The 18,942-nt window shown below is 39.5% G+C and overlaps 1 protein-coding gene across 2 annotated transcripts in view; it reads left to right on the top strand.

The window, feature by feature from the left end:
- The first annotated feature begins 14,475 nt into the window (after nt 1-14,475).
- SGK3 (serum/glucocorticoid regulated kinase family member 3) overlaps nt 14,476-18,942 on the top strand; it is a 133,348-nt gene continuing 128,881 nt past the window's right edge. Inside the window, exon 1 of one of the 2 annotated variants that reach the window (XM_055318156.1) lies at nt 14,476-14,700. The gene's annotated coding sequence lies outside the window, so the exon portion shown is untranslated. Of the gene's footprint in view, nt 14,701-15,184; nt 15,283-18,942 lie in introns of those variants that run through there. The other variant, XM_055318158.1, reaches the window with a different exon arrangement.

The following is an 18,942-nucleotide window of genomic DNA, read 5'->3' as shown; positions in this document are numbered from 1 at the left end:
CAAAGGAGTGCATACCAGGAGGCAAGAACCCTCAAGGGCTTTGTACCACATCACTCTACTCAAGCCATTTCTCATGATTGTGTTTGCAGCAAGCAATCTTTTTTTTTTTTTTAAGTAATCTTTACATCCAACATGAAGTCAAACTCACAACCAAGATCAAGAGCAGCATGCCCAACTCATTGAGCCCAGCCAGATACGCCTACAGCCAGCAGTCTTGGGGGATGATGTAACATCTCCCTCTGGGACAAAGAAGTTGACGGAGCTTATTGCTTGCCAGAAACTGAACACAAACTCACTGCATGTGCGGTATCTATCTGGGCCCCTTGGTATCACACCTGTGGAACTAGGGGGCAGGAGGAATTGATATGAACAATTCATGCTTTTTATGCTATGCTGTGGGTAAAAAGGTATTTTTTCTCTGACTCCGATGTCTCATGTCTTCTTTCAGTATCTGTAAAACAGTAAAGGCTAATTTGTTGGCTTGGAAGTAGGATAAAATCAAATTGCAGACCTGACAGTTTGACTCAACAGCACAATTCAGAATTGTATACAGGCCTGGGAGACCAGCATTCATACAAGAGATCCATGGGCATATTATTCATTTTATTTGACAAACACTTATGTGTCAGGTAATTATTCTAAGAGTTTATGGATATAATATAATCCATGAGATAGGCACTATTAAAAATCCCTATTTTACAAATGAGGAAGAAGAGGCCCAAAAATGTTGAGGAACTTGGTCCAAATCATACTGCTCATGAGTGTCAGAGCCTCATTATTCAAACAGAAACAAACACAATCTGGCTTCAGCATCCATCAATCCCATATATCATGCTAATTGTATTCGGGGCTGGGTGGGGCTGGGGGTGGAACAGAAAGAAGATAGGGGAGAAAATGACAAAATAGAGAGTTAATTCCTCAAAACATTTGTTGAAATCATAATTTTAGAGTTTTTTATTCCTAACAGTAATATATTGTCTGTTTCAAAGGATATTCAAAAGATAAACTCTACTAGTCATATTTAGATAAATGCCTTGATTTAGTGTGCTATACTTGACATCTCTGGATTTAATTTAGAACGCTTGTTCTATATTCAGACTATGAAGGTTCAAATGAACTGTCCATACAAAAATCTGAACATGGAGTTTATAACAGCTTTATTCATAAATGCCAAAACTTGGAAGCAACCGAGATGTCCTTCAGTAGGTGAATGGATAAACTGTGGTACATCCATACAATAGAAAATTGTTTAATGCTAAAAAGAAATGAGCTATTAAGCCATGAAAAGATTGGGGGGGTGGCTAATGCATATTCACTAAGTAAAAGAAGCCAATCTGAAAAGGTTAAATACTGTATGATTCCAAATATATAATAATCTGGAAAAGGCAAATCTATGGAGATAGTAAAAAGATCAGTGGTTGCCAGGAGTTGGGAGGAAGGGACTGATGAACAGGTGGAGCTCGGAGGATTTCAGGGCAGTGGAACTATTCTGCATGATACTATTATAGTGAAAACATGTTACTATACATTTGTCCAAGCCCATAGACTATGTAACAACAAGAATAAACCCTAATGCAAACTACAGACTTTGAATGATAATGATGCGTTAATGTAAGTTCATCCATTACAACGGAAGTACCACTCTGGTAGGGGAGGTTGTGCGTGTGTGGCAGCAGGGGTTATTTGAGAACTCTACTTTCTTCTCAATGTTGCTGTGAACCTAAAACTGCCCTAAAAATAAAGTCTATTTTTAAAAATGCTTTGAAAATGACAGTGTACTTTAAAATGTAAGATATTATTAATAATGGAAGCATGTATAGTAAGTTTTTGTTAATCTCTCTCCATACCTGTCCAAGTCCCCTATGTCCTTGGCCTCATCTTCCTGCCTATCACCTCCTCCTTTCCTTAGCTTGGCCTCTCTTCCTCTGGTCCTTGTCCTCCTCTTGAACCTTCCCAACCTAGGTTCAATCCCGCTGTCTGTCTCCTCCTCCATGGCTATACCACGGCTGCAGAGCTCTGCTGCAGAAAAACCACAATGGTGAAGATGGTATCTACTGTACAACTTGCATTCTCCTACATCAGCTCATCCCTTAGTGTTTTCTGCCAATTATTTCTGTTTCATCAACCAGAGCTTTCTGCTTAAAATATGTATCACTAAGTTTTAAGTGTAGTTTGCTTTTCTGATATTGTACTATTTTGAATGAATAAAGATTCTCAAAGTCTTAGGCTGTTTCTTCCAACTCTACAGATAATATATGTCAGCTTTTTTGGATATATATAAAATTGGATTCATGTTATTAATTAAGCTGTTTTCTATTAAAACAATTAAAATAATCTGGCTTCTAATGATCATGTATACATGCATGGCAGGTAAACATATCTATCTATGACAATTCATCCAAAAATGTTTATGCATTAGCAAACCCAGGGGGTTGATGTGTTTAGAGTAATTTTAATTACTGGCGTCTTTAAGAAGATTCTGTGGAAAAGTTGAGTCATATTTCCTTCTCCAATGTGCCTCAATGCCCTGGAATAAGCCTTGCTTGTTCTTAGATTAGGGTTATAAAAAAAAAAAAATATTAGGGTTATATCGTCACTCAATGAGCTCAAACAAAATCTAATTCAATCCTTTATACTAGCATTTTGAAATTATGACATTTCACATTAAGTGTATATTGCTAACTTTTATTGAAAAATTTTAATCTAGCAACATGGGCCTTTATCCTCACATAGCAACAATCAGCTGGTAGGAGCCATCAGCCATTCTTTTAGAGAAGGCACTCATAAAGAGTGATGGTCAGTTACAATTTATCATTTCACTTTCACTTCTTCTGACACCATCTCAGGTGCCTCCCAGGTCCTTTTTTTTTTTTTTTTAATGTATTCATGAGAGGCACAGACCTAGGCAAAGGGATAAGCAGGCTCCTATGGGAAGCCTGGTGGGGAACTCGATCCCAAGACCCCAGGAACATGACTTGAGCCAAAGGCAGATGCTCAACCACTGAGCCATCCAGGTGCCCCCCTACCAGGTGCTTTAGGCATTTAGTTTGTAAACTCTTCTACACCTGGTCCTTGCTGCCTTTCACCTACCACCACCTGTGGACATGAGAGGCACTGTGGTGCTCTAGAAAGACCATGGGCTTCAAATAAAATGGACTCAGCTTTGCCACTTACCTGCTGTGTGACCTGGGTGGGGTTATTTTTTCTGTCCCTTTGTCTGTGAAAAAGGGAATAATGATGGTGTGGTTATGTGAATTAAAGGCAATAATGGGGGTGCCTTGGTGACTCAGTTGGTTAAGCATCCAACTCTTGATTTCAGGTCAGGTCATGATCTGAGTCATGAGATGAAGCCCTGAGTCGGGCTCTGTGCTCAGTGGGGAGTCTGCTAGAGATTCTCTTTCCCTCTCCCTTTGTCTCTCACCTTCGTGTGCTCACTGTCTTTCTCTCTAAAATAAATAAATAAATAAATAAATAAATAAATAAATAAATAAATAAATCTATCTTTAAAAAAAGAAATAAAGGTAATAATATACATAACATGATTTTGATAGAGCCAAGAAGAGGCAGGAAGGGCTCAGTGAGTGTGGCCTAACTCCTTTGACAACCTCTGACTTCACCTCTCAGGAGATGACAGGGCTATTCTTATAAGTCTCTAGCATGGTCAATTCATAACTAATTTGTGTGATACTCTCAAGTGTCTAGATACAAATAAAAATATAAGAAACTGGGGGTAGCTGGCTGGCTCAGTTGGTAGAGCATGTGACTCTTGATCTTGGGGATCATGAGTTTGAGCCCCATGTTGGAGGGGTAGAATTTCATGAAAAAATAAAATTTAAAAGAAAGAAAGAAAAGAAAGAGAAAGAAGAAAGAAAGAAAGAAAGAAAGAAAGAAAGAAAGAAAGAAAGAAAGAAAGAAAAGAAGAAAGAAAGAAGACATAGGAAACCAGATAGTACTTAGGTACAATTTATATTCTATAATTGTCATCTGCCTTCATCAAGGAAACATAATGGGTTAAGCTGTTAGCCAACAGTACTTCTATTGTTTGGAGAATAATCCTATGGCATGGTAAGTCAAACTCTTGCAATCAGTTATATAAAGAAAACAAAACTGAAAAAGTTTGTGATTTGGCCTTTTTCCAAAATTCGGGGGTGGTGGCAATTCTGTATATGCCACACTTACACTGTAACTTTTGTAGAGTTCCTGATATATCTATATATCTAACTTGCTTTTTATGGTGCTGTTGTAACAAATCACCACAACTCAGAGACTTAATGTATTGTCTTATAGCTCTCTAGGTCTGAAGTCTGACATCAATGCCATTGAGCTAAAATTAGTGTGTCAGTAGGGCTGCATTTATTTTTTTGGAGGCTCTATGAGTGAATCCTTTTTCTTGCCTTTTTCTAATGCTAGAGGCCACTCATATTCCTTTTTTTTTAATTTATTTATTTATGATAGTCACAGAGAGAGAGAGAGAGAGAGAGAGAGGCAGAGACACAGGCAGAGGGAGAAGCAGGCTCCATGCACCGGAAGCCCGACGTGGGATTCGATCCCAGGTCTCCAGGATCGCGCCCTGGGCCAAAGGCAGGCGCCAAACCGCTGCGCCACCCAGGGATCCCCGGCCACTCATATTCCATGGCTTGAAGTCCCTTCAAAGCCTTCAAAGCCAGCAAAATTGTATCTCTCCAACCATCCTTCCATAGTGACATCTTTTTCTCTAACTCTTCTTTTGCCTTCTTCCTCTTCACTTTTTTTTTTTAAGATTTTATTTATTTATTCATGACAGACACACAGAGAGAGAGACAGGGACACAGGCAGAGGGAGAACCAGGCTCCATGTAGGGAGCCCGACGTGGGACTTGATCCTGGGCCTCCAGGCCCAGGCCGAAGGCGGCGCTAAACCGCTGGGCCACCAGGGCTGCCCCTTCCTCTTCACTTTTAAAGACCCTGTGATCACCTTGGACCCATTCAGAAAATCCAGGATATTATTCTTATCTTAAGGTCAGCTGATTAGCAACTTTAATTCTATCTGCAATCTTAAATCTTTTTTAAAATTATTTTTTTAATTGAGGTATAATTAACATATGCCATTATATTAGTTTCAGGTATACAGCATAATGATTCAATATATGCATATACTGCTAAATGATTGCCATATGTCTAATTAACACCCATCACCACACATAGGTATGTTTTTCTTGTTATAGAAATTTTAAGATCTACTCTCTTAGCAACTTTCAAGTATACAATACAGCACTATTAACTATAGTCACCATACTGGACATTATATCCCATGACTTATTTATTTTATAATTAGAAGCTTATACCTTTTGACCACCTTTACTCATTGTACACCTACCAACTGCTTCTGACAGCCATGAATCTGTTCTCTTAACTGAGTTCATTTTGTTTTCTTTTGTTTTACATTCCATATATAAGTAAGATCTTATAGTCTTTGTCATTTCTTGTCTGACTTAATTCACTTAGCATAATGGCCTCAAAGCCCATCCATATTGTCCACTCAAACTAAGTAGGTACATTACTATGAATTTATCTTCCTTAATCTTCACAACAACCTTATGAAGTAGGAACTACTTTTATGAATAAGAAAACTGAGGCTGAAGAGTTAGTGCTTGGGTCCAGAGCTGGTAAGCAGCAGTGAAATTCAAACCCAGAGCTATTTTCCCTTAAGCCATGTGCTTAATCACTATACCATACTGAAATTTGTTCAAATGCTATTTTTCTATTTTTTTAATTTAAAAAAATTTTTAAAGATTTTATTTATTTGAGTAGGGGAAGGCCAAAGGGAGAGAATCTTAAGCAGACTCTGCACTGAAAATGGAGCCTGACCCGGGGCCTCATCCCACCACCACAAGATCATGACCTGAGCCGAAATATAGTTAGACATTTAACTGACTGAGCCACCCAGGTGCCCTTCTTTCTATTTTCTATGTAAATGATTATTATAGTGAAAATTGGATTTTTTTTGGGGGGGGGTGAGTGGGTTAGCCCAAGGAGTATATATGTATCAGTTAAAATTCAAATAAAGATATTGCTCTCTATATTTTTCAAAATTAAATTTTATATTATCTCAGACTTTTGCAACTGACTTTTCCTACCATGCTCCAAATTGTTAGTACCACTTGTTTTTAAAAAGTCAAACGGATATAGTTTCCTCCAAAGACTGTGAACTATGCCTGCTTATTAGCATAGTTTAAACGTAGTTTATGTGATTCAGCCTCTTGCCTTGAATACCTCACATCACCAATTTTTTTTCTATTTAGGGAAATGTTATGAGATTAATTTCTCATAAAATTTCTCAGGTTTCTCCTAAACTCTGTTAGGAGTTTAATTTCTATAATCTTAACTTCTAGCAGTTTTCTCTTCTACCTGTTTTTCATGATTGTTCTCTAATGCAAATAACTAGCAATTAAAAGTAATTTATCTCAGTCATGAGTTGAAATTATAAGTAATGAGATAAAATTTTAAAGAGGTGGTTGAGGCCAAATAGCATGCTTATAAAACTTTCAAACAGTATGGTATCAGGCTTGAAGAAACACAGCAGGCAAAAGTGGTAAGATAGTTAAAAAGACAATTGTACTGAGGAATACATTCAATAATGAAAGAATTCCACATGGCATAAGGAAAAGATTAGTGTGTTTTTTTTCATTTTCTGTCAAGGATATGAAATTCCCTTGAAAGCACAATGCATTGTTTGTACATTGAACCTTCCGACTGTCTTAACACGGTGCTTTGAAGAGGAAATGTTTGTTGAATCAGTGATATTTATACTTACATATGATTGCATAAAAAGCACCTTGCAGATATCTAGAAGAGAAAATAAGTTATAAATAGTTTATTTAAACTACATAAAAACTAAGTGGGTGTTCGGATGACCAGTTTCAAATTCAAATCCCAGTCCACAGCAAATCATGATCTATGCCAAGGACGAGGAGTAGAGATCGAGGAAGAAGCTGAGAAATAGGTGATTCCATGAACATTAGCTGTGGGAACAGTTCTTTATTATATGCTTCATAAGTGATTTAAACTACTCTGTGGGTGGGGATTAAATTTTTAATTTCTACCTCTCTGAGCCTAGCACAGCACCTGGCATACACTGGGTACTCAACAAATAGTTACTGAATGAAGAATAAAGAGAACAAAAAGCATTAAATTCTCAGATGACACCAAAGCAGCATGGACACACATATAAATTACATATTGTGATCTCCTATACTAATATATTGCACACGCTGTAAAACAGAAACCCCAAATTTTAAAACATGAGATAATATACTTTAAATAATTTTCTGACATTTTATTAATAGTTAAAAGCCTTTTTGCTTCCATTTGATGCTTTATTACTTGGAACTTTTGTAAAATCTTTGTTTAATATCTTCTGATACAGTGATTTGAAGATCTGGTTTGAAGATCTGGTTTGAAGTTTAGCTTATTCTGATATTATATTTTAATAGCTGTCAGAGCTAAAAGATACTTCAAAAATATTTAGATTTAAATTGAAGAAATACATTCTTGTTCCTATACCTATTATTCATTTTCTTCTTCAGTCTCATCAACCAGTTCTGCAAAGGTTTTTGTTGAAGTCTTACTAGGAAATTTGCATTTTCTCTGCTATCAATCAGCAATTCTTGCAAACTAATTTAAAGGCATTGCATTTTAATTAGTTTAAGGCCCACTGAAATTATTTGGAAATATTTAAAGAAATTGAAAATTGTGTTTCCAAAATTTTTAAGTATGTATATATGAAAGTTTTTTTTAAGATTTTATTTATTTATTCATGAGAGACACAGAGAGATAGAGAGGCAGAGACACAGGCAGAGGGAGAAGCAGGCTCCATACAAGGAGCCCAACGTGGGACTCGATCCCAGGTCTCCAGGACCAGGCCCTGGGCTGAAGGCGGTGCTAAACCACTGAGCCACCCGGGCTGCCCATATATGAAAGTTTTAAAAGGACACACACACACACGTTTTCTCACAATGAAATTACACACAGGTAAGAAATATTTCTAAACATCATTTTCAAACATTCCCTCCATAGTATTTCTTTCAAAAACACATGTATACTTAAAGAGAAGGTGGATGGAGTTACTTCCTCATTCAACGGTAAAACTTTCCCTTAAAAGGAAAATACTAGTCACAGAAAAGGTAGGGAAATCTCGATCCTTTGTATTTTTAAGAAGAATTGTGTCATTCATCTTGATATTTTTCTTTTAAGTAGTAATAGTAGCTAATGCTTATGTAGTGCTTATTTTGGTGGTAGATTTTTATATATTAGCTCACATCATCCTCAAAACAACTTGATGCAGTAGATACCATTATGCTCTCCAATTTACAGATGAGAAAACCAAACCTCAGAGATGTTGAATAATTTGCCCAGGATTACATGGCTGGTGATGGTAGAACTATGGTCAGACCCAAAAGTGTGTATGCAGAAGCAATGCTTTTAACTCTAAGTATCCTGAATACTTCAGTAGAAGATAAAGAGTTTCTATGATTAATCTCCATCTCAGTACAAACTATTATATAAATCCTATTGAAAGGATTTGTTTTGGGGCACCTGGGTGGCTCAGTGGTTGAGTGGCTGCCTTTGGCTCAGGTGGTTATCCTGGGGTCCTGGGATTGAATCCTGCATCAGGCTTCCCGCAGGGCGCCTGCTTCTCCCTCTGCCTGTGTCTCGGCCTCTCTGTGTGTCTCTCTTGAATAAATAAATAAAATTTTTTTTAAAAGTTCACTTCTTTCTTTTTAGATAAAACAAATAGACTTTGGAGTATTTTCTTCCTGAACTGTATTAGATTGTCTCGAGCACTCTTAGGATGTATGCCCTCCATGTTTTTTGACTTAACAAATACGATGAAATTCAAAATTATCCAGGAGAAGAACAGTTTTGATAAAAATAGGTATAGGGATAATCAAAACAACCTCTCAAATATAATGCAAGAAAACATAAGTAGGCCAAAAGAGCATTTCAAGTTCAGATTTTAAAATCTGAAAATGACAAAATTTAATTTTAAATATGAGAATAATTCTAAGTTACAGTATAGGAGTGTGAATTGAAGAGCTGTGAGAGAATGCTCTCACTGTACTAAGGACTTACCTGATCTTTTATAGAGTTCCATGTCTCATACTGGGCATCTCATCTAAAGAAGAATGTGAAGAATTTGGAAAGAATTCATATGAGAGTCATAAAACATTAAAAACAAGAGAGGCGTGAAAAAAAGTTAAAAGAATTGTAGTTGTTTATTCTAGAAAACCTGAAGAATTTAAGGATCTTCCAGTATATGAAGAGTTACAATCCCTTAAAGTCTATTTAAGTCTTTGACACATCTGGTTGAGCCAGACACAGATGCCTTTGAGAATTAGTTGCAGAAATAACAGCAACACACTTTTTTAAGCCAGAGGCTATTAAGCCTTTGCATTTGAAATAGGCTCAATCATTAATTGTACATAATTAACAGTAAGTAACTGAGTCACCAAATGACTAGTGTTTAAGAAAAGCTATTATTTACTACTGATAAGCAACTAAAATAATTGTTATCTTCAAAGTCCACCTAGTAGGTTTGAGCTCAAAGGCCTAATATGATTCTCTGAGGAATGTAGTAACTGCTGACACAACTTATGTAAGTACGTTATGGTCAACCATTAACAGACGTAGTTTATGTATGTAACAGACTATCCAAACAAAAGTCAGGAAAAAAAAAAAAAAGAAATGAGAAAGAAAAAAGTGATTTGTATTTTGTTCTTGATACTCATAATAACTAGATTGGAAGAAAATGAGTTTTCCTTAATCTCCTTAGTAGAGAAGGATAATAGTTTTACTTCAGATAATTAATGTTCTTAGCAAGATTCAAAGTAATTTCTAGCAACTTTTTATCAAAAAGCTGTGCCAGCAATTTAAGGGTTCTGATCTCTTAACACTTCCCCTTGGTTTTTCTCAGGAGTCTAATATAGAAAGTGAAAAAGTCCTGTGATCTAAAAGTCTTTATATATGACCCTAACATAGTCTTGCTTTAAAATAGTTTTCTTGGGATCCCTGGGTGGCTCAGTGGTTTAGTGCCTGCCTTTGGTTCAGGGCATGATCCTGGAGACCCAGGATCAAGTCCCACGTCAGGCTCCCTGCATGGAGCCTGTTTCTCCCTCTGCCTGTGTCTCTGCCTCTCTCTCTCATGAATAGATAAATAAAATCTAAAAAAAAAAAAAAAGTTTTCTTTGTTACAAAACACACTTGGATTTCAAGCACGTCAGTTTTGAGTTTGAACATGGCTAATTCGGCCCAACAAAGATGTTGAGGTTTGGGTCATTCCCACCCCCAACACACAAAATGAGTACACTCTGAACCATTTTCTAGATGAAGGAAACAAGTTAATTTGGCTCTGTGCCAAGGCAGTATAAACCAGTATCAATTTCAGCTCCCATGAATATCTGAGTTTTTCTAACTATACCTTGGGTGGCTTTGTGTTTTACTAAATTTTTTTTTATTTTGTTTTATTTTGTTTTTTTTATTTTTATTTTTTTAATTTTTATTTATTTACGATAGTCATACAGAGAGAGAGAGAGAGAGAGGGAGAGAGAGGCAGAGACACAGGCAGAGGGAGAAGCAGGCTCCATGCAGGGAGCCCGACCTGGGATTTGATCCCGGGTCTCCAGGATCGCGCCCTGGGCCAAAGGCAGGCGCCAAACCGCTGCGCCACCCAGGGATCCCTATGTTTTACTAAATTGATTTGCTCACAAAATTCAATAAATTGGTCACTTTAATTCTTATATTCTTATCTATATTACAGCAGGCTTTTCAGGTTAACTATTTCCTGAGCCAATTCATGGCTTGGACTATCCCTAAACTACCTTCCCAAGAATGGAAGGTAGTCTTCTTTTTTTGAAGCTGTGGGATGCTACAATTGGTATACCAAAGGATAAACATAGCAGGAAACTATAGCAACAGCTCCTGGTGTCTGACTCACTTAAGGAGATGAGTTTGTAGTAGAATGAACGAAAAGGTGCTATGAAATCAATACAAATAATACAAATCAAAAACATCTTTGCTTTTGTAATCATGTGGTTGGTAGCACTGTTCTTACTTCTCTGATCTTCTCGATTTATTTGCTGTAAAACAAGTATTTTCACAAATGCTGGCCCCCACTTCTGTTACCAACTAACTTATAAATAGAAGCCATTCAGGTCCCATAGCTGTTATTTTATCAAATTTTCTCCCTATGGAAAGTGAGATTTCTTATATTGTTAACACTCCTCAACTCTTCCAAAGTTACAGTGAAAGAAATAAAAATAATAGAGGACTTGAGGGGCAACTAGCTGGCTCAATCAGTTAAGTGTCTGCCTTGGGCTCAGGTCATGATCCCAAAGTCCAGGGATAGAGCCCTCTATCAAGCCCTCGATGGAGCCCCTAGATGGATTCTTCCAATCAAGCCCGTGATTGAGCCCCCAGATGGAGCCTGCATTAGGCTCTTTGCTCAGCAGGGAACCTGCTTCTTCTCCCTTTCCCCCTGCCTGTCACTCTGCCTACTTGTGCTTTCTCTCTCTGTCAAATAAATAAATAAATAAAATCTTAAAAAAAAATAATAGAGGACTTCGTTATGATATAAAAAGGGAAAAGTTTTTCCATTGTGAAAAGTAGGTGAAAATCAGGCACTTATCTTATTGGAATATGTTACCTAAAAAAATATGTATTTTGTCAGGTGGTTGTTTTTATTTTTAATGCTTAGACCAACAGTTTACAGTATTGCCAGTCTAATTTTCTAAAGTTCTGAACATAACTATATCTTAGTATTTCTACTATAATTTTTTCTTGTTATTTTTAGGACCTCTACAAAAAAAAAAAAAAAAAAAAAAAACAAACGCCAATACAAAACTCTAAAATTTGACCATTCTTTATACTAGTAGAAAAGGAATATAAAGCACTGGCATTTTTATATTCGTGTTAGAGCTAATAATAATGATGATGACAATAGCAATCAATTGATATTATGTCCCAGACATTCTACCAAGTTCATTTGATCCTCCTAGCAATTTAATGAGATAAGCACTGTTATTATCTCTGTTTCACTGAAGAGAGAAAAGTACTATTATCCTATGTTACTGGTGAAACCAGTACTCAGAGAGGTAAAATAATTTGGCCAAAGTAGAAAGTGGCAGAGCCAGAATTTGAGTCTGTCCAATTCCAAAGTTTATCCTCATAATCTCTACATTATAGATAAAATAGTTGAACAAAATATTTGCCCTATCTGCATGAATAGAGTCCTATTTCCAAACAAAATATTGGAACCCATAGTCTAAACAAAAAACTTTGTTTTTAAATTTTATTTATATGAAACCTTTTATAAAAGCATAAATATCAGCTAAACATTTAGCTGAACATTCAACAACTTTTCTTTTACAATTTTACAATAAATTGGAAACATAATGGAACATGGAGATATGATCTATATAGGTTAATATGATTAATCAAAGTGATCAGCCTTAAAGTGTGACTTTAAAATTAATTTTAAGTGAAAAAGCCCTTTAATATAAGTTGGTGAGTATATTTATTTACAACCTCTAGTATTCTCGAAACTCAAGCTAGTAAATGGCAGCTCTCAGATTATAAATGCAAAATACCCAATTTATCAGTTGGATGTGGCTCACCCATCTTCTTGTCTTAAAATTTTGTGGGAGGTGGTGTGCATGCATGTATGTACGTGTGTGTTCTTCATAGCAGGAAGACAGATTTATTCTGGAAATGTAATGGCTCCCAGATGTTTGTTTTTTAAGAAGAAGGAAGGAAGGAAAGAAGGAAGGAGGGAGGGAGGGAAGGAAAGAAGGAAATTGAAATGAGATAGCCAAGTATGTATGTATCTCTAACACCAGAATGATGTCACTACGTTTGGAGTTTATTTTTTTTTTTAAGATTTTATTTATTTATTCTTGAGAGGCACAGAGACAGAGAGAGAGGCAGAGACATAGGCAGAGGGTGAGGCAGGCTTCATGCGGGGAGCCCGACGTGGGACTCGATCCTGCGTCTCCAGGACCACACCCTGGGCGGAAGGCAGGCGCTAAACCGCTGAGCCACCCAGGCGTTCCCTCATTTGGAGTTATTGACACAAAACTTCCTTTTGTCTGAGAAATTTTTCAGCACTGTCAATATGGTTTTAATTATGAGGCTGATCACTTGTTGATTTTGTTACAAGGGAAGAAATTCTGTAGCTTCTCTGTGCCTCATTGTGTGGATCACAGTGAAAACACACAGAGGACCCTTGCAAAGCGTTGATTTGTATCTACTGTATTTTACATCCATTTCTGTATGCTACTGAAAAATCATTGTTTACAAAGTCCTGCAGGATTATTATGTTTTGAAGTATAAAAATGTTGGATTCACAATTCATTTTAAGAAGGAGAAGGCCATACTGCGCTTAATGGACATTACAAATGAATATGCTTACCTTTACCTGTGGGTTAAATTCGTGAGTATTATTTTAAAACATAAGGAAATGTCCCCTGAATTTAGAGAAGCCGCACATAAATGCTGGCTCTTCTAATTTCCTTGGGAAGTTTATTTGTTCATAGATTTATGGCATAGTCCCTGGAATCATATGATCTGAAGTATAGATCATTGCCTCAAAATCTAAAACAGGATATAGGCATAGTAATCTTTATATAGTTGCTTGAGTGGATCTTCAAGTGGTTTATCTGATACAGCTTAAACTCCAGTAGTGTTGCGGAGCAAACGACACCCCCACTCTGCTTCAAAATCCTAACTACTTTATTCCACGCCCACTGAATCATGCAAATCTTAGTTTTCCACTCACCTTCTTTACCTCTCTTTATCTTATTTGGAAAAAAAAAAAAAAAAAAAGGAGACCAGTAAAATGCAACTTCTATATTTAAAGAATCAGAAACTGTCAAGTGTGACCTCAGCTGACTTGGAGATGAATGGGAACGCAAAACAAACAAAAAGAAGTAGCTCTGGAAAATGCGTGGAAAGGAAATTTCCCTGTCCCTAGGATCCGCCAATTTCTGAACTATCAACACAAAAGCCAAAACGTTACTGATGGGGGGAAAAAAAAAGCAGAAAACTTCCAATAACGCTAAATGAAGCACAGTCACTGTGCTTTCACACTACATTATCTGGGTGCTTATCTCGCTACTTCCCTGCGTTTCCGATTCACAGCCCGCGGCAGGCCCACCAGGCCCCCGCCGGGCGGCTCCTCACCCGGCGGGGTCGGGCGGTCCTGCCCGCCGCCGACCCGGGTCGGCTCCCCCGGGCGCGCCGGCTCCGCGGCTCCGCGGCTCCGCGGCTCCCGGGCAGCAAATCGCTCGCAGCCGAGCGGCAGGAAACCTCGAGGAGCCGCAGCCTCCAGACAGAATCCACCGGCGTCCCCTGCACTTCGCGCACACGGCGAAGCGGCCGCCAGACCGCGCGCGGTGGCCGGGCTCCGCGGGGACGACAGCGAGCGGCTCCGGGCGGCGCGGCCGCGGCGGGCCCGAGCTGCAGCCCCAGCGGGGCGCGGGCGCCCTCCCGGCCTCCCGCCCGCCGCCCGGCTCTCCCGGGCCGCCCGGCACACTGCGGGAGGAGCCGCGGGCCGCCGTGACGCGTCAGGGAGGAAACGGCGGCGCCCGGCGGCCCTACGGGGAAGGAGGCAACGCGAGTGCGCTCGGCCCGGCGCCCGTAGCGCCGGGAGGCAGCACCGCCGAGCGGGGTAGGTGCGGGGCCGCCGCGGCCGGGGCGGGTGGGCCGGCCGCAGGGGCCGCGCGCGTCCGGGCCGCAGGGGAGCCCCCCGGGCGGGAGACACGGGGCGGAGCGGGGCGCGCGCCGCCCGGGCCTCGACTGCCGCCTCGCCTCCCAGCAGACGTGACTTTCCCGGGTCTTTTCGCGGCTCCCCCGACCCCTCAGCCTGAAAAGCTCGGAGGAAAGGGAGAAGCAACGCCCCCGCCCAGCCCCCCGACTCTTAGAGTTTGCGGTCTGGGTTTCCTCGAGGTGAATTCAGAGTCTGCTTTTTTTGATTCCTGAACGCTCGAGCCGTGTGGGTGGACGGACCTAGTGAACCCGTGCGCGGCTGCGCGGCGTCGCGGGGCGTCCGGAGGGTGGGCGACCCCCCCCCCCCACCCCGCTGAGGTGGGAAGAGGAGGTGCGTCACCTGGAGGATCGGGGATGGAGGAGGCCCGGGAGTGGACGGCGCGGCAATCATTAACCTGTTGGCAGCGGGCCGGACTAGGAGACCCAGGCGTTAGGACCCCCAGGTTCTCCGGGATTTGAATAAACCCTTTCCGCCTCTTTTAAGGTGACTCCGGCTCTCTTGCTTCCCACAGCTTTAGTATTGACACGTACCCTTTAGAGTGGCTTGAGATTTTTAGATTTGTCATCTTAAGTGGTGGTTAGCCGGGAAAATGGAAAAGAGAATTCATCCCCTGAGACTTCAACTCTTTGATCATTTAATTTTTGCACAGTGACTTCTGAACTGCGAGTTAGGATTTTGGTCCTGCGCAAAAGGCTAGTATAGTTGAGATGCAGGCACGCTTGAAATGCGGGAAAACATATAGGGCCCCGTAATTCCCACATCTTTATTGAAAATATTAGACTGTTGTGTGTTTGGATTCTCTCTTTTGTCTCTAGGTTGAGGACTTACCCAGCCAATCTGGGAGGTGACTTATTTATTTAGCAAACACTTAAGCGGCTCTTACTACGTGCTTGGGCTCCTTCTTAGTGTTTTGTAAATATTAACTCAAGTTGTTAACTCAAAATATTAAATTATAGCGGTTCTAGCAGTGAAGAGGTTGTGTACACTTCAGTTCCCCAAATGTCATTGCAAGAGCTAGAAACATTAGAGGAAGTTTCAGGCATATTTTAGGACTGGGTGTGCCTTCTGGCGCACTTGGCTACCACTCCTGTAAGACAAGCCGCCACCCCTCCACTCCCTGGGGGAAGGGAGTCTGGAGCTACAGGAATGAGATCTCTTCCTTGCAGATCACCAGATCCCTAGCATCGTTTATAGGATAGTCTTTCTCATCCACCCTAGTACCCATCTTAGGTAACTCTGGAGAGACCAGAACTTCCCCCTTTTTCAACTGTCACTACATTGAGCCTAATTTTGCTTTTAAAAGAAGCTTTGTTCCTAATATGTGGAACAGTTGATGAATCCATAGTTTAGTGAAATGTACTATAAAATAGACTGTTTTTGTTTGTACACATCAACGTAACAAAACAATGCTTTGTGATTTTGGTGCCATTTGCTGTTGGTAATGTTGAGTCGATCCTCAACCTGGTAGATGTCTAATTTGTGATTTGCAGATACACAGAGAGAATATTTTTCCAGAATAAAGTAGCTTCTTCAAATGAGTTCTTGGCCTGATGGCCAGATTGGTAGAGACCCAAAATGATGAATCATGGTTCTTATCATTATGCTGGTTATCAAAATCTGCATGTCATACTAGCTTTCTCTTTCTAGCTTTTTCTGTCTCCCATTTAAATTTCCAGAAAGATGATTAAATGTAGCTATAAGCCTTATTTAACAAGATTATGAAGTGTCTCCTGGAAGCAGGAAGGCTCACTTTTCCTCTGATATAATTTTTGGTACAACAGATAGTGGCATTCATGAATTCAGTTCAGTGAAATGACAACACTTTGATGGTTTACAGAGTGCTTCCAAGTATATGTGGGAAATTGGCAGCCATTTTTTATTCCTCTCTTTACAGATGAGGAAACTGAGGCATAGAAATGTTAAAATGCCTTAGCCAGGATTGTAAGCTGGTGGGGGAGAGAGCTTAAAAAGAGAGTAGGTGTGTGGACAGTGCCTGTCATGTGCCAGCCTGTAATAAACATTGTGGAATGAATGACTCCAAATGACTTCAGATTTCTTGGTCTTTCCAAACATTATGCTTCTCAAATACCATATTGATTTATGCCTAAGAGATTTTCCGGCCTATACCAATGTCCCTGCTATTTCAAACAGTATGTGATAAAACAAACATCTTTTCTATAAAAGAGAGGAGAGTGCCTTTTAGACTAATTTCTTAGGACTTAACAACTCTGGTTTTGGAAAAAGCAAAAAGATTGGTTGTTTTGTTTTCTTCTCAAACATCCTTCTTTTTTCCTCTGATTTGAAGACAGTTTAGATTGGACATAGGGTTTCATTGTGTTGACAACTTCCTTATCTCTCCCTGCTCATTGAAGGTCATTTTTTAAAAAAATATTTTATTTATTTATTCATGAGAGACAGAGAGAGAGACAGACAGACAGACAGACAGACAGGCAGAGGGAGAAGCAGGCTCCTTGCAAGGAGCCTGATATGAGACTCGATCATGGATCCCCGGATCAGCCCTGAGCCAAAGGCAGACGCTCAACTGCTGAACCACCCAGGTGTCCCTGAAGGTCATTTTTAAGGACTACAAATCACTGTAGGTTTTCAATGTCAGTGAACTCAATTAAGCTACTTAGATTTATGATCAGGTTCAAACACAATGATTATAGGTATTGTCTTTTTTTGAAGCATCTGGCACTTCTGCTGTGTTTTTTGAGATGTTGTAAGTACTTTAGCATAAAGTATCTTTTTAAAAATTTTTATTTATTTAAATAATAATCACCAGGGGGCTGGAGCTCACAAACTCAAGATCAAGAGCCCCATGCTTTCCAACTGAGCCAGCCAGGTGCTCCTAAAGGGTCTTTTTATAACAAAAAACAAAAAACCCTCAACTATTTATATCCTTTGAGCATAATCTCTGTATCCTAAAATATGTGACCTGCAGATATGGTTAACCTTCAATTAGGAAAATATGGCCATTACCAGCAAGGAGGAATTGAGAAGGACATGGAAAAAAGAGAGATGGGGTGGCCTCTCCCATGAAGGATATTAGGTGGTAAGAAGCCCTTAATGAAGCCAGACTGAGTCATCTGCCTGTCAACATTCTTCTGTGTGGGGGTGGAATAAAATACTTTTGAAACCTGCCTTGTTTCAGAAACCACTTTACCTTTTCGAATCCTCATATTTTTTCTCTTTTTTTTTAATTCATGTAAATTACTGACTAAACTGCTGATTCATGAAACGCAAATTATGTAACATGTTATTCCTGACAGAAACAGCTCCCACATTTTTTAAAGAGATTCAATGCTTCTGTTTTCCTCTTTACCTATCCCATTCCTCATGGTGACATCTTTGTTCTCATTTCACTTTTTTTTCCTATTTCATGGAGAAAAAGTAAATCTAAGAGGTGCTGATTCCACATCTTATAGTTCATGTCAAAGTAATTTTAACTCAGTACTAACTTTGAGTGAATCGTCATTGCTGAGGAAGACGACGTGGAAATCAAATGTTGAAGGCTGATTCAGAGCATCAATAAGTAACATTCTATTACCTTTCTGAAGCTGAGCCAGGGGGTTTTCAAAGGGAATTAGCGCAGTGTACAATATCCTTGTACAGTTTCCCAGGGCATCTCCTATTTCCCATAGGTCCTGAATACCTGTCTTGGCCCATCTCCTTGTAGACACTACTTCTTCTATTACTCAAAACTAAAATCTATTTTCCTTGGATGTGGGTGGTGGTGAGTGAAAGGAGGGTGAAGGGAATTGTTGTAGAGTAAGAGATTGATAATATGTAAGATGGAAGACAGGAGATGTGTGGGTAAAGTAAGCTCTCATGGTGGATTTGTACTTTGTGCACAGTACTGGCCTCCCTCAACAGGGCCATGAATATAGGGAAGACCTACATGGGATCAAAGAATGTTTGGCAGGGATTAAAGACATCTACTGCTGTGAGATTGGCAGGCAGAGCCCCTTTGTACTACCAAGGGTGGAAATATCATTTCAGGTAGCAATTTCTTCAGGCCATGGTATGAGTTTAAAATGTAGAGGGCCAGTTCTGTGGCTTTTAACTTAAGAGTAGGAATGATTTGGCAGGCTTTTGGCTGCGTAAAGGCCTGGATTATGTACCTTTTTAAAGGCTGACATT

Source organism: Nyctereutes procyonoides, unplaced genomic scaffold (assembly GCF_905146905.1).
Source record: "Nyctereutes procyonoides isolate TBG_1078 unplaced genomic scaffold, NYPRO_anot_genome, whole genome shotgun sequence".
NCBI lineage: Eukaryota > Metazoa > Chordata > Mammalia > Carnivora > Canidae > Nyctereutes > Nyctereutes procyonoides.
This window is presented reverse-complemented; position numbering and strand designations above follow the sequence as displayed.